Here is an 11,787-nt window from a genome sequence, read left to right as displayed (position 1 = left end):
GATTTTCCAGATGTCCCAAACAGTCGGAAGGGAGCTTCATCAGAGAAAATAACTTTGCACCAGTCTTCTGCTGTCCAATCCTTGTACTTCCTGCAGAATTTCAGTCTGTCCTTGACGTTTTTTCTTGGAGAGAAGTAGCTTCTTTGCTGCCCTTCTTGGCACCAGGCCGTTGTCCAAAAGTCTTGGCCTCACTGTGCGTGCAGATGCTCTCACACCAACCTGCTGCCATTCCTGAGCAAGCTCTGCACTGCTGGTGACATGATTCCGTAGCTGACTCCTCAGGAGGAGACGGTCCTGGCGCTTGCTGGACACTCTGGGACGTCCTGAAGACTTCTTCACTGCAGTCGAACCTCTCTCCTTGAAGTTCTTGATCCGGTAAATGGTTCTTTCAGGTGCAATATTCTTTGTAGCAATTTCCTTGCATGTGAGGCCATTTTGATGCAAAGCGATGATGGCTGCACGTGTTTCTTTGGAGGTAACCATTGCTAACAAGAAAGCGCTTCTTCCCTCCTTTTATAGCAATCAGTCTGCTCTTACAATCTATTTAGTATGATAGTGATTAACCTGACTAGAACTCATTCACACTTTCACATGTGCTGCTGATATGATTAGTCAATTAATGTTAGCTGGTCATTTTGTGTCAAGATCAAAAAACAGTTAAATTAGTTTTTTTGTGGAAAGTTCATTTTTTGGCCAATGAAGATTTTAGCAATGTTTTAATATGCATCTGATCACTCTACACAATAATCTAGAAACAATGTGAATGAACACCACAACAACTTAAGCAGCAAACTTTGCAAAACACAAAATATATGTCACTGCCAAAAGTTTTGGCCATGACTGTATGTAGAGCATTATGAGAGAGAGATGAACTGAGACAGTGTGATTACCTGCATCTGATACAGCATTCGGAGCGATATCTTTGTCGTACTATCCTTTCATCTGTTAAGGGTGATTTCCGGTGACAGCGCTGCTCACTGCATTTGTTGGCTGCGTCTTAGAAGCTGTTGTTTAAAGTATAAATAACTTCCTTGTTTACAACCCTGTTTGAGTCTCTTTCAATATAAAATTCTTTACTGCTGACTCACTCATAAAAGCAGTCTCTTGTCGCCAGGGGCGCATTAATGCACGGGCTTCAAGGGGCTGAAGCCAAGGGGCCTACACTGGAAAGAGGGCCCACTGGCTGCAGGGAAATTATATTTTTTGAATAATTATTTATTTATATGGGAGTTTGCAGCAGTGACAACAGCGTTCTATAAACAAATTCACACACTCATTTTCAGCGGCGCCCTGGTTGTAGTAGCCTATATAGTGAATGGCTTAGTTTAGGTTCCCCCCACACAGTTTGTATAGTTGGTATGTTCCACGTGTTCCATCTATATACTGTAGGCAGAATGCACAATGCATTCGCTAATAAATAACCGCAGCACTAGAGTATCTTTATGTCAACACACAGATTAACAGAAACACAACACTGCTGTGTGAAAGGAACTGGACCGGACAACGTTCTGTAACGTCATACAGTGAGAGTTCAGTAACTTGCTTGGATGTAATCTGTGTGTCATCTGTGTTCCATAAATAGTGCTGCTTCAAAGTCTTATTTTTAAATCTGGGGATGGAAAAATAGGAATTGTCTTATTGCTTAAATGTGATCATTAAACTTTATACGGCTGTGATTTAACTAATTAAACGTGAGCACGTCATGCTTCAAAATAAAAACGAAGTTAGCAATCACCACATAACCAACATTTATGCCAACATATGTTTTGATCTACTGATGATGAATAATTAATATTTTGAGTGATTTATGGTATTTAAATCATACCTGTAAACTCACATTTCAGCCAGGAAAGTTTTGATGGCATTTTCCTTTCATATTACCTCCGTATAATGCCCATATTAACGTAGTGTTTACTTTATGTAACGGCTATATAATTCTGCTGTTCCACAAGCGCCACCTTGTGGCAAAAAGTGAATTTGCATATTCGCGTATATTCACATTTTACGCAGAACAGTGTTGTGAATGTTAACTGGCATATTAACAAAAAACGAAATATGACGAATAATTGTTAGGAAGCTTAAAGGGGTCATATGATGTTGCTAAAAAGAACATTATTTGGTGTATTTGGTGTAATGCAATGTGTTTATGCAGTTTAAGGTTAAAAAAACACATTATTTTCCACATACTGTACATTATTGTTGCTCCTCTATGCCCCGCCTTTCTGAAACGCGTCGATTTTTACAAAGCTCATCGTTCTGTCCAGTGCGTTGTGATTGGTCGAATACCTCAAGCGTGTGACGGAATTGTTACGCCCCTTACCATACTGTGATGCCGTGTCCCAGCACCGCGCAACGACACAAAAACAATAAAACCCATTACAAACTAGGCATCCAGTGGGGACATAATTACTGATTATAATGACTTATACTGATACAGCTTACCCACTGATTTCTAGTTGTGTCCTCTTTTGGAAGACCAAACAAAGTAGTTTCGCTTTCATAACAAAACACACAGTGTCTCCATGACATGGCAGCGGTGGCAACAATACTACAGCGAGAATCAAAGTTGCGCCTTTTTCTTTCTTTGCGTGAACATTTGGGCGGTGTTATGCAAATCTTTCCACACAGTGATGTAGACATGTGGGGGCGTGTTTAAACGAGGCGTTTTAGGAGGGCGTGGACGAGTCTTAACTTTTATAAAGAATATCTCTTTGGGTTTGAGACTTCAGTCTTTGCAACTTTAAGGATCTTATCTATGCACTAACAGCTTGTAACACTCCAAAGAGAAAGGAAAACTTGAAATCGCATCGTATGACCCCTTTAAAAAAAAGGAAAAAAAAGAGGTTTTCTGGGGGCGGGGGGCCTACTGTAATGCTGTAGCCCAGGGGCCTTTGGTTATCTTAAGGCGCCACCATGGTCTGTCTGAATGCTGGTGTACATTAGAGCCCTTTAATTACCTTTTTATATTAATGCACTGCTTTCATTGACACACACATATCGGAGATCGCGCACACACAAACATCCAGGAGCAAAGAAACTTGTCAATGCTGCCCTGCGACTTAAATGAATAAAATAGCTTCAATACTGAATTGCTACATTATATTTTCCTGCAACGATAAACTCACGCATTGTAGAGAGAGACGCACATAATTCACACACGAAACTTTAATCTCTCTCTCAAAATGGCCATATTTGAGCAAAAAAAGTTTGGCGATTTCTAATTATTGGGGGGACTTGTCTCCCTCAATGTCTATGGTGGTTACGGCCCTGATCAGACATAAAAATATGTTCTGGGACTATCATGCAGTCAGTTAATGGTTTAACATGAAAAAACTTTTGTTTTTTAAACTGTTTTTTTAAACTAAAAAAATTGTTTGGTTTTTTTTTGCAAACATTTCTTCTGAAGAACATTACCGTAAATATGAAAACAAGATTGAATGTAACATACAACAAATTATTATTTTTCATTAAAATTCTTATTAATGCCCAAAATACGTACATTTAAGGCAGGGGTGTTAAACTCAGTTCCTGGAGGGCCGGAGCCCTGGAGAGTTTTGTTTCAATCCTGCTCCAACACACATACCATGTAGTTTTCAAATAAGCCTTGATTAGTTGGATCAGGTGTGTTTGATTAGGGTTGAATCTAAACTCTGCAGGGATCCAGCCCACCAGGAATTGAGTTTGACAGCCCTGATTTAAGGGGTCTTCTTGTTTGCTCGGGCAACCATGTTGCCACTGTAGCCGGTGTATGCTGAGATAATTCTCATACCCCTTCGTTTGAAGTGGGGTCCCGAAAAATCTTCATTTGAATGGCTATCTGACCCTTCCCCCTACCCCTCCAACCAAAAGAGAATCTTTTTAATAATTATTATTTATTGAATAATAATTATTAAAAAACAAACGGTGAAATGGTTGGAGTTCTCTTATAACTAGAATATCGCACTCCTGGAAAAGGCTCTCAGCCAATCAGATTCGAGGACCAGAAAGAACTGTTGTATAAATACAGTACATCGTATTTGTATGTATATGTACAAAATGTAAAAATTAATTGTCTGAATATATATCTGAATGCATAAAAATTATAACTAATCAAAGTTTCAAATTGGAGTATGTTTCCATATTTCAGTTGATTTGCTCTGTAAAAAATCTCTATAGAGATCCTATAGGCCCCTCTAGTTGCAGTAACCATAGTTAATGTCATTTCTTTTCCACAAGGGGGCATCAGACCCAATGCATGAAATATTTTACAATGTCTTTTTTGTTTTTGTGAAACAAAGTAAACAAATATGCTTATTTTCATAATAAAATACACAGAATTTAAAGATAAATAAAATAAAAATCACAAAAAAAACTATATATAAAGATAATATTTTATCAAAATGGATTGATATAAGCTCTCCGGACCAAAAAATAAGTGTAATTTTAATGCTTCAGGTCATTTGGACCTGCGAGGCGAGGTTTTGTTACTCTCTAACAAGGAGAGGATGATGGTTTAAAAAACACACACACACACACACACACACACAAAACAACTAAACCCAATGATGCTCGGTTCTTTTAATTGTTTTCTTATGTGAATTCTACTGAATTCCATACTAAAATAGTTTTCACGCAAAACACTTCTTTAACAGCACCAACAGTGTAGTCCGATTACAGAACGAAGGATTCTAATGAGTTGGTTCTTTACAGTTGGTCCTCATACAGTACAGTATGAGGGGCCATAAAGGCCATAATTATTGAAAAGCCTCTTGCAAACACTAGTGAAATTAACACGTATATCAACATTAGTGAAATTCATTCATATGCATTACTGACACGCCTGTAGTTTTCAAATAAGCCTGAAGGACATAATTAGCTGGATCAGGTGCATTAAATGAAGGTTGAATCTAAACTCTGCAGGGCTGTGGCACTACAGAAACTGAGTTTGACACCTCTAGTACAAAAAAAAAAGTGTTATGTGTGGGTTATTTTAACTGAAACAAATGCACAACTAACTAGTAAGTTACTGACTGGTTGTTAATGTGATAACTTAGTATAAGATAGATATTTTGTCAGAAGTATTTTATAAATATGAATGAAATATTTTTTAGCATTGTTGTTTAATGCATAGTTAATGGTAGTTATTGTATTACATTATACACATTCCATGATAGTACCACAGCATTTTTGGAAGTACCTTATGACAGAACATTCAATTTGAGTGCAATCGTATTTATTACTATCTGACATCATGATATTGTCACATAAACAACAACAAAGCCCTGTGAACAATTAACTGTGAACTATTAATTTTTTTGCATTCCTAGAAATTAAGAAATGTGGTTTGTGATTTATTTTCAAGCAACAAAAAATAAAAATAAAAAAATCAATCAATAAAAACCCACCCTCTGATTTTTTCACAAATGGCACCCTAAGTATCACATACAGGATGTTGTAAAAAAAAAATAAAAAAAAGTAGTGCCAGGAGTGACTGTACATCTTCACATGCTAAGGGTGCTACTGGTCTCTTTTCGTGTGTGGTTTCTGGTTAAAAACTGTGTTTTAAAAAGAGTGGCACCAAAGACCTACAACAAGCAGTGTGTTTTCAGTCTCATTGTGTTCAGACTTTTTTTGCCAAACAAGATGCTGCGGAGAATCGTCCTGATCACCCTGCTGATATCCTCAGGTAAAATTAGCACAGATCAGTTGTTAGTTATCTTTATCAATCTATTTGTTTTTATTTTGTGTGCCTAGCTGGCACATACATACACACACACACACACACACACACACACACACACACACACACACACACAAACGACCGGCTTAAGTTCACTGATGTACAATGCTGGTCATACTAAAACCAGTGCCCAAAATATACATATCATATTCTCGCTGTTTAACTAAAGTCATGCATTATATTCATTTCCCACATTTAGTGCATAGTATGTACTACATTTATCATGCATTTTTCCTCACAGCTTGTGCTCTTCACTGGGAAATGCACAAAGAAGAATCTATTGGAAATGAACTTGAAGAAAGCTCTGTGAGTTCTTAACTTCATTTATCATGAACATTCATCATGATCCCATTTTATGTTCACTTGTAAAGAAGCACAGTGAACTGCTTTCACCAGATTGTGTATTATATCTATAATTAGTGCTCAAAAATGTATTTTTAATATAGAAATTTCCATGTCTTTTTAAGATTGCATTCATTTCCATTATTGTTCAAGAATTTTTTTCAAGAAGTTTTCCATGACTGTGTAAAAAATTCACAAACTGCTATTTGAAAATGGGAAAACTACGATCTGTTTATATGATGGTGGAAGAATTTACAATTATACATTGACCAAAAAAACAACACAATTAAATAACTGTCAGCTGATTAATCAGTCTGACTGTTGCATCGATCACGATAAGAGGTCAGATCTTTGTCATATACTGAAAAAGAGTGTTTGCAAGATACAATTGAGCTAGTCTTCATGTCCGTTTTGAACTGCCAGATTCTAATTGTCATACTGTATCTAAACTATTGACTCTATATCTGTTCTCTTAATAGGGTGAGATACAAACAGAACAACTCCCTGGATTGTGCTGGGCTTGCAAGTGGGCCATGGGGAAGCTGAAAAAACGAATCTCCAATGGGACAACTGCAGTTGGTAACAGTAGCCTATTGTTTCATATGCTTTACTAAACAAATTCATGTTAGACTAATGGCTTAATGTTAAATCTGCTGGTCACTTTCCTACAGGATGACATTAAAAAGAAGCTTGGCATGATCTGTGATCAGACTGGCTTCCTGAAATCCCTGTGTAGGAAGTTTGTGAACAAGTAGCCTACATGGGCACTCTGATCGAAGAACTTTCAACTACTGATGACGCCAGAACCATCTGTGTTGACATTGGTGTTTGCAAGAAATAGGCATGGAGTTAATGACTTTATAAAAGTTAAGGAATCTTTGATAAATTGAAGAAATGCGCAAGGCTTTTTTGTTTGTTTGTTTCTAAAGGGCTTTTCACACTGTACTTAACCCTGAGTTACTGTCATTCTAAACTCAATTTTTAACCCCGGGTAAAGGAACGTTTCACACTTGTAATTTAGAAACTGAGTTAGAACCACTTTTTGAACAATGCGGTGTTAGAATGTTACGTTAGACAGTAACAGAAACTCTGTGCAGGACTTAACCAATAAGCGAGGTAAGCGGCCGTTTAGGGCCCAGGGTAATCAGAGGGCCCCATCTGATATTGGCGAAACATATTTGGCAAATGCTCCAGTGTGTAGGCCTATTTGTGTTCTGGAGAGCGTCAAATTTTCACTCGCCGCTCAAAAGTTTTTGTCAAGTGCTGAGTTCTGCAAGCTCGCAAATCCTCTCATTATAACAACGTGTAGATACGATGTAAATAAGAGATTGATTGTGCAGTGCAGACGGCTTCATTGATTAAATTGATTTGAGTCTCCCCCTCCCATGCCTCACAGTGCTTTGGTCCAAATGCCTGCTTTCCTCTTTTACATCACCTAGGCTAGACACGCACAAGTCTGGTGAGAGAGAAGTCAATAGTTGCGGTACTCCAGTAAGTAAGGCTGTCAAGGCTATTTGATTCACTTAAACATGGGATGAAGTGATTATTTTCTCTTTAATACATGATGCCAATGTATTTTTCGATGAGTCCGCTATGTTAGCAACAATAAAGTTACCTGCTTGACTGAAAGGGTTGCCAGGTTTTCACAACAAAACCCGCCCAATTGCTACTCAAAACTAGCCCAAACTAACCGCGTTTCGAGGGGGGTCCCCCGGTAAAAATCGCGTTCCAGGGGCTAAAATACACGTTATTGGAGTCGCTTTAACCCGCGGACATGAAAAACAACCCGCGGCAACAGTGATAAAGTAGCCCAATTCCACGGGAATTGCATCTTGCAGACCTGCCTGTGTTATCTGGGTACCGTATGCGTTTAGAACAATTGGAATACGGAACGAGTTGCATGGGATAATTTCATGATATTTGAATAATTTTTGTAAAAAGGATTGAAGAAGGTTACAATTCATTAAATGGAAAAGTGCAAGCATTTTTTTTATAATGTCTTCTTTTGTGATCCGAAAAAAATAAGCCGTATATCTTCTTTTATGTTCAACAGAAGAAAGAAACTCAAACAGGTTTGGAACAACTTGAGGGGGCATAATTTTGGGTGAACTATCCCTTTAACTATTTCAAGTGTGAAAAGCCCTTAGCCGGAAAAGTTGGTGAAATTCTGCACTAGAGCTAGAGTGCAAGCTAAAGGTGTGAGTATTTTGGTTTTGTATATCAGTTTTTTGCATATTTGCTGTGTACACTCAACTTTAGACCACTTTTTTGCATTGAACTGTAAAATGTGTGAAAAAAAATCATGTTTTGTGTCCTGATTTTGCTCTTTTACACGTTTTGGAGATATTTTTACAAACAAAGTATGCTTGAATTAATATTTTACTGGTCTGTTTCTTGGTCCATCAGCACCATATTTCAAACTCATAATTTCTTACATTTCGCAAATAATCAGCAATAAAGATGATTTGCAGAAAGATCGTCAAGACTGTTGAAGACTGACAGCCTCTCATGAAGAACAAGAGGAACTTCAAACATTACAGAACGCAACAAGTCATGTTCACAATAACAGCGATCATTATCAGTTTGTTTAGATGGCTGGTGACACATCCAGCAATTCAAATTTTGCGCAAATGAGCTTCTAAAACAGCTTTTCCTGTGAGATACTGCAAGATTATCATGTGACTGCATGCAACTATAGGCTATAATAAAAAAATGAGGCATGAAAAACAATGTCAGAAATTTGTCATCACTCTAAGCAATTTGAAATCTTTATGATATGATGCTGCAACATATACAAACACTTCCTTATCACTTTTAGGAGTAATAAAATTGATTAATTTATTAAAAAAAAGAAAAAGTAAAACAGAATCACATCTTATTTGTACTAGTATTTCCTTCCATTTGTTATCAGATTTGAAAGCTTGGAAAGCAATAGTACAGGTCTGAATTGTCAGTAAACCTATTACAGGAAAAGTACCTTCAAATTCCCTTTGAGTTTAAACATCTTGCTTGAGTCGAGTTCATCACTGTTTTGTAGTTGGAGCGTTAAGGAGGCTTTGAAGGCCGACTGAGGTGATTGCTAGACAAGTCCAAAGACACCAGAAAGGGACTGTTACGCGTGCTTCGCATACGCCCCGTCCCAGAGTCTTAAACGGCGTACTAAACAGTGTTCATAATGTCTTATTTTTCTCTTGTTTTTTCTAGTTCCTTATTGGTTGAGCTGGGGAGACGAAGCTATAAAGTGGAAGGAGGCGGACCCTCCAGGGCTCTCTGCCAGCCACAGTTTGCTCCGCAGCGACATCGCTACGTACCTTTTCTTAGTTTGTAATTTTAGTTTGGAGTGGGGAGTCCCAGCTTGTTTCTATTAGTTTAGCCATTTCTACCTTTGTTGCTGGGCTCCCCGTGTCCTACTTTTGGTTACTTTTGTGAGTAATTTGTGTTAAAATAAAGAATTATTTGGAAGACACCAGCCGTTGTCCATCTATTATGTTATGTGTCCCTTCCGACTCCTAGATTTTTATGCAGGGACCGTAACATAATTGGGGGCTCGTCCGGGATTTTTTCAAATCACGTTAAAGCTTTGTTCACCAAAATTACATGGTTGGGAACTTTTTGTTTTTCGGATGTGGTTTAATCCGATTTACGATAGCTTTTTATTGCGCTAAATGGTAACTTTAGTGTATTTTTCACTTTCTTTGTTCCCTGTTCGCGCCAAGCTTTTGGTCTATTTTTGAATGAGCGGAAGTGTAGTGACGTGGTTGCCGAGGGGTTTTCCAGTCATCGGGAATTCCGTGCGGCACATTATAAGTGGAAGCGTGCGCGCGTTGGTGGACATGGTTATTTTGTTTTCGTGGGAAATGTAGGTGAGTGAAGTGTTTTGTCTCGTGCACTACGTCCTTTGGTGTATAGCGGCCTTTGCTCCGCTGTTAGGCTGAAGAGGCGTTGCCCTTTGGGCTTCACCTGTTTTTTTTTGTGTTAATAGTGTCGCGGGGGAGCGGTTAGCGTTAGCTGCGAAAGCAGTTATCTCGGGAGCACGTCCGTAGGATCTTGGGTGGTCGTCTATTGCAGATTGGCCTCACAAACCTACTGGTTTTCAGTGCATAAGAACCCGCCGCAGAACCTGCGTGAAGACTAGGGATTTAGTGAGACGGGTGAGGTTTTGTTAGGCAGGCACAGTTAGAGAGGGCGCATTGGTTTGCTTCTTGTTTATGCTGTGCACTATTTTGAGTCACCACTTCACTTCACAGTGTATTTCCCAAGCAACAATTCATTTATTGTGTATTTTGGCTTCTGTAGCTACCTTGTATTTTGCTGTTGGCTGGCTGAGACTTGACGCGGTCTTTTTGTCCTCCGGTAAACGTTTTTTTTGTCTTGTTTTCGACTGCGTGTTTTTTTTTCGGTCTCATTATGGAATCTAGTCTAGAGGATTTTGTGGCTCACCCGAGCCTGGAAGAATTTGAACAATGCACTAAAAATAATCTGTTGTCTATTGCTGCTGATTGGTGGCTTTCTTTTTTCGGCTCACCATTCACCATCTGGGGGTGGGGGTGTTACGCGTGCCTTGCGTATGCCCCGGCCCAGAGTCCCCAAATAAATATTAGTGCTCATATTGTCTGATCTTTTTTTTGTCTTCTCTAGTTTCTTATTGGTTGAGCTGGGGAGACGAGGCTATAAAGTGGAAGGAGGCGGACCCTCTCGCTCTCTCTCTGCCAGCCACAGTTTTCTCCACAGCCACATCGCCACATACCAGTTTGCCAAAAAATAAAATTTGTTTAATTTATCTTTTAATTAATGAAAATTAATGTATTATGCCTTCATTCGATAACCATAAAAATGTAAATACACAACGCAGAATTTCTAAAGAAAAAAAACATTTCATAAGCTATAAATAAAAGTAGTTTTTATGCATTCAAATAATTAGACATATTAAAACGTGATAGTATGTCCTTTTAGCAGTGGAGACATTAGCAGAGAATGAAGAAAGGAGTGATTGATATACATTAATGTCAGTAGGATTTTGTGATTTGTGCCATACTCTTTCTGCAGCTCTGAGCTTAGAACGATGCTCACGGAGAACATCAGATAGCCAAGGGGCAGAAGAGATTGTCTCCAAGCATTACTAGGGGAGTACCATCCTCGGGAAAGTTTGAGAGCAGCACATCTAATTCTTCCACGAAGTTACCTAGTGGTCCTGGGGGTTGATAAACAACTATAAAATGGATTTTAAGAGTGTGGGTAATAGTGGCTGAATGTGATTCAAAGGAGCTGTTGATACTCAGAGATGGTAAAGGATTAAATTTCCAATCATTAGAGATAAGCAGACCAGTGCCCCTCCACCTCTTCCAGTCAGATGGGGGGAGTGGGAAAAAGAGAAATTATTGGAGAGTGCTGCAGGTGTAGCATTGTCCTCTGGTTTGAGCCACGTCTCTGTCAGGGCCATGAGGTTTAGTCTTGAATGACTTGTAATAGAAGTAATAAAATCTGCTTTGTTTACAGCAGACTGGCAATTCCAGAGACCAATAGAAAAAGAAAGTAGTGTATTAGTAGACATAGGCAAAGTGCGCAGGTTGTTAGGATTACGCTGCCTACAGTGTGTGATGCATGGTTTGCGAGTGGTAGTGATAGTAGGGATCTGGAAACACATAGTAAGAATTGGTTATAAAAACTGAAAACAGAAGGGAAACAAGTAGTAGGAAAGAGAATGATTCAGAAGCGATACTTATGTG

General features: G+C 38.6%; 1 pseudogene; it reads left to right on the top strand.

Moving 5' to 3' along the window:
• The first annotated feature begins 5,622 nt into the window (after window positions 1-5,622).
• LOC107693228 (antimicrobial peptide NK-lysin-like) lies at window positions 5,623-6,902 on the top strand (annotated as a pseudogene).
• The last annotated feature ends 4,885 nt before the right edge of the window (window positions 6,903-11,787 follow it).

This window comes from Sinocyclocheilus anshuiensis, unplaced genomic scaffold, assembly GCF_001515605.1.
Source record: "Sinocyclocheilus anshuiensis isolate Anshui unplaced genomic scaffold, SAMN03320099.WGS_v1.1 scaffold261, whole genome shotgun sequence".
NCBI lineage: Eukaryota > Metazoa > Chordata > Actinopteri > Cypriniformes > Cyprinidae > Sinocyclocheilus > Sinocyclocheilus anshuiensis.
Note: the sequence above shows the minus strand (reverse complement) of the source record. Positions and strands in the feature narration are given on the sequence as shown.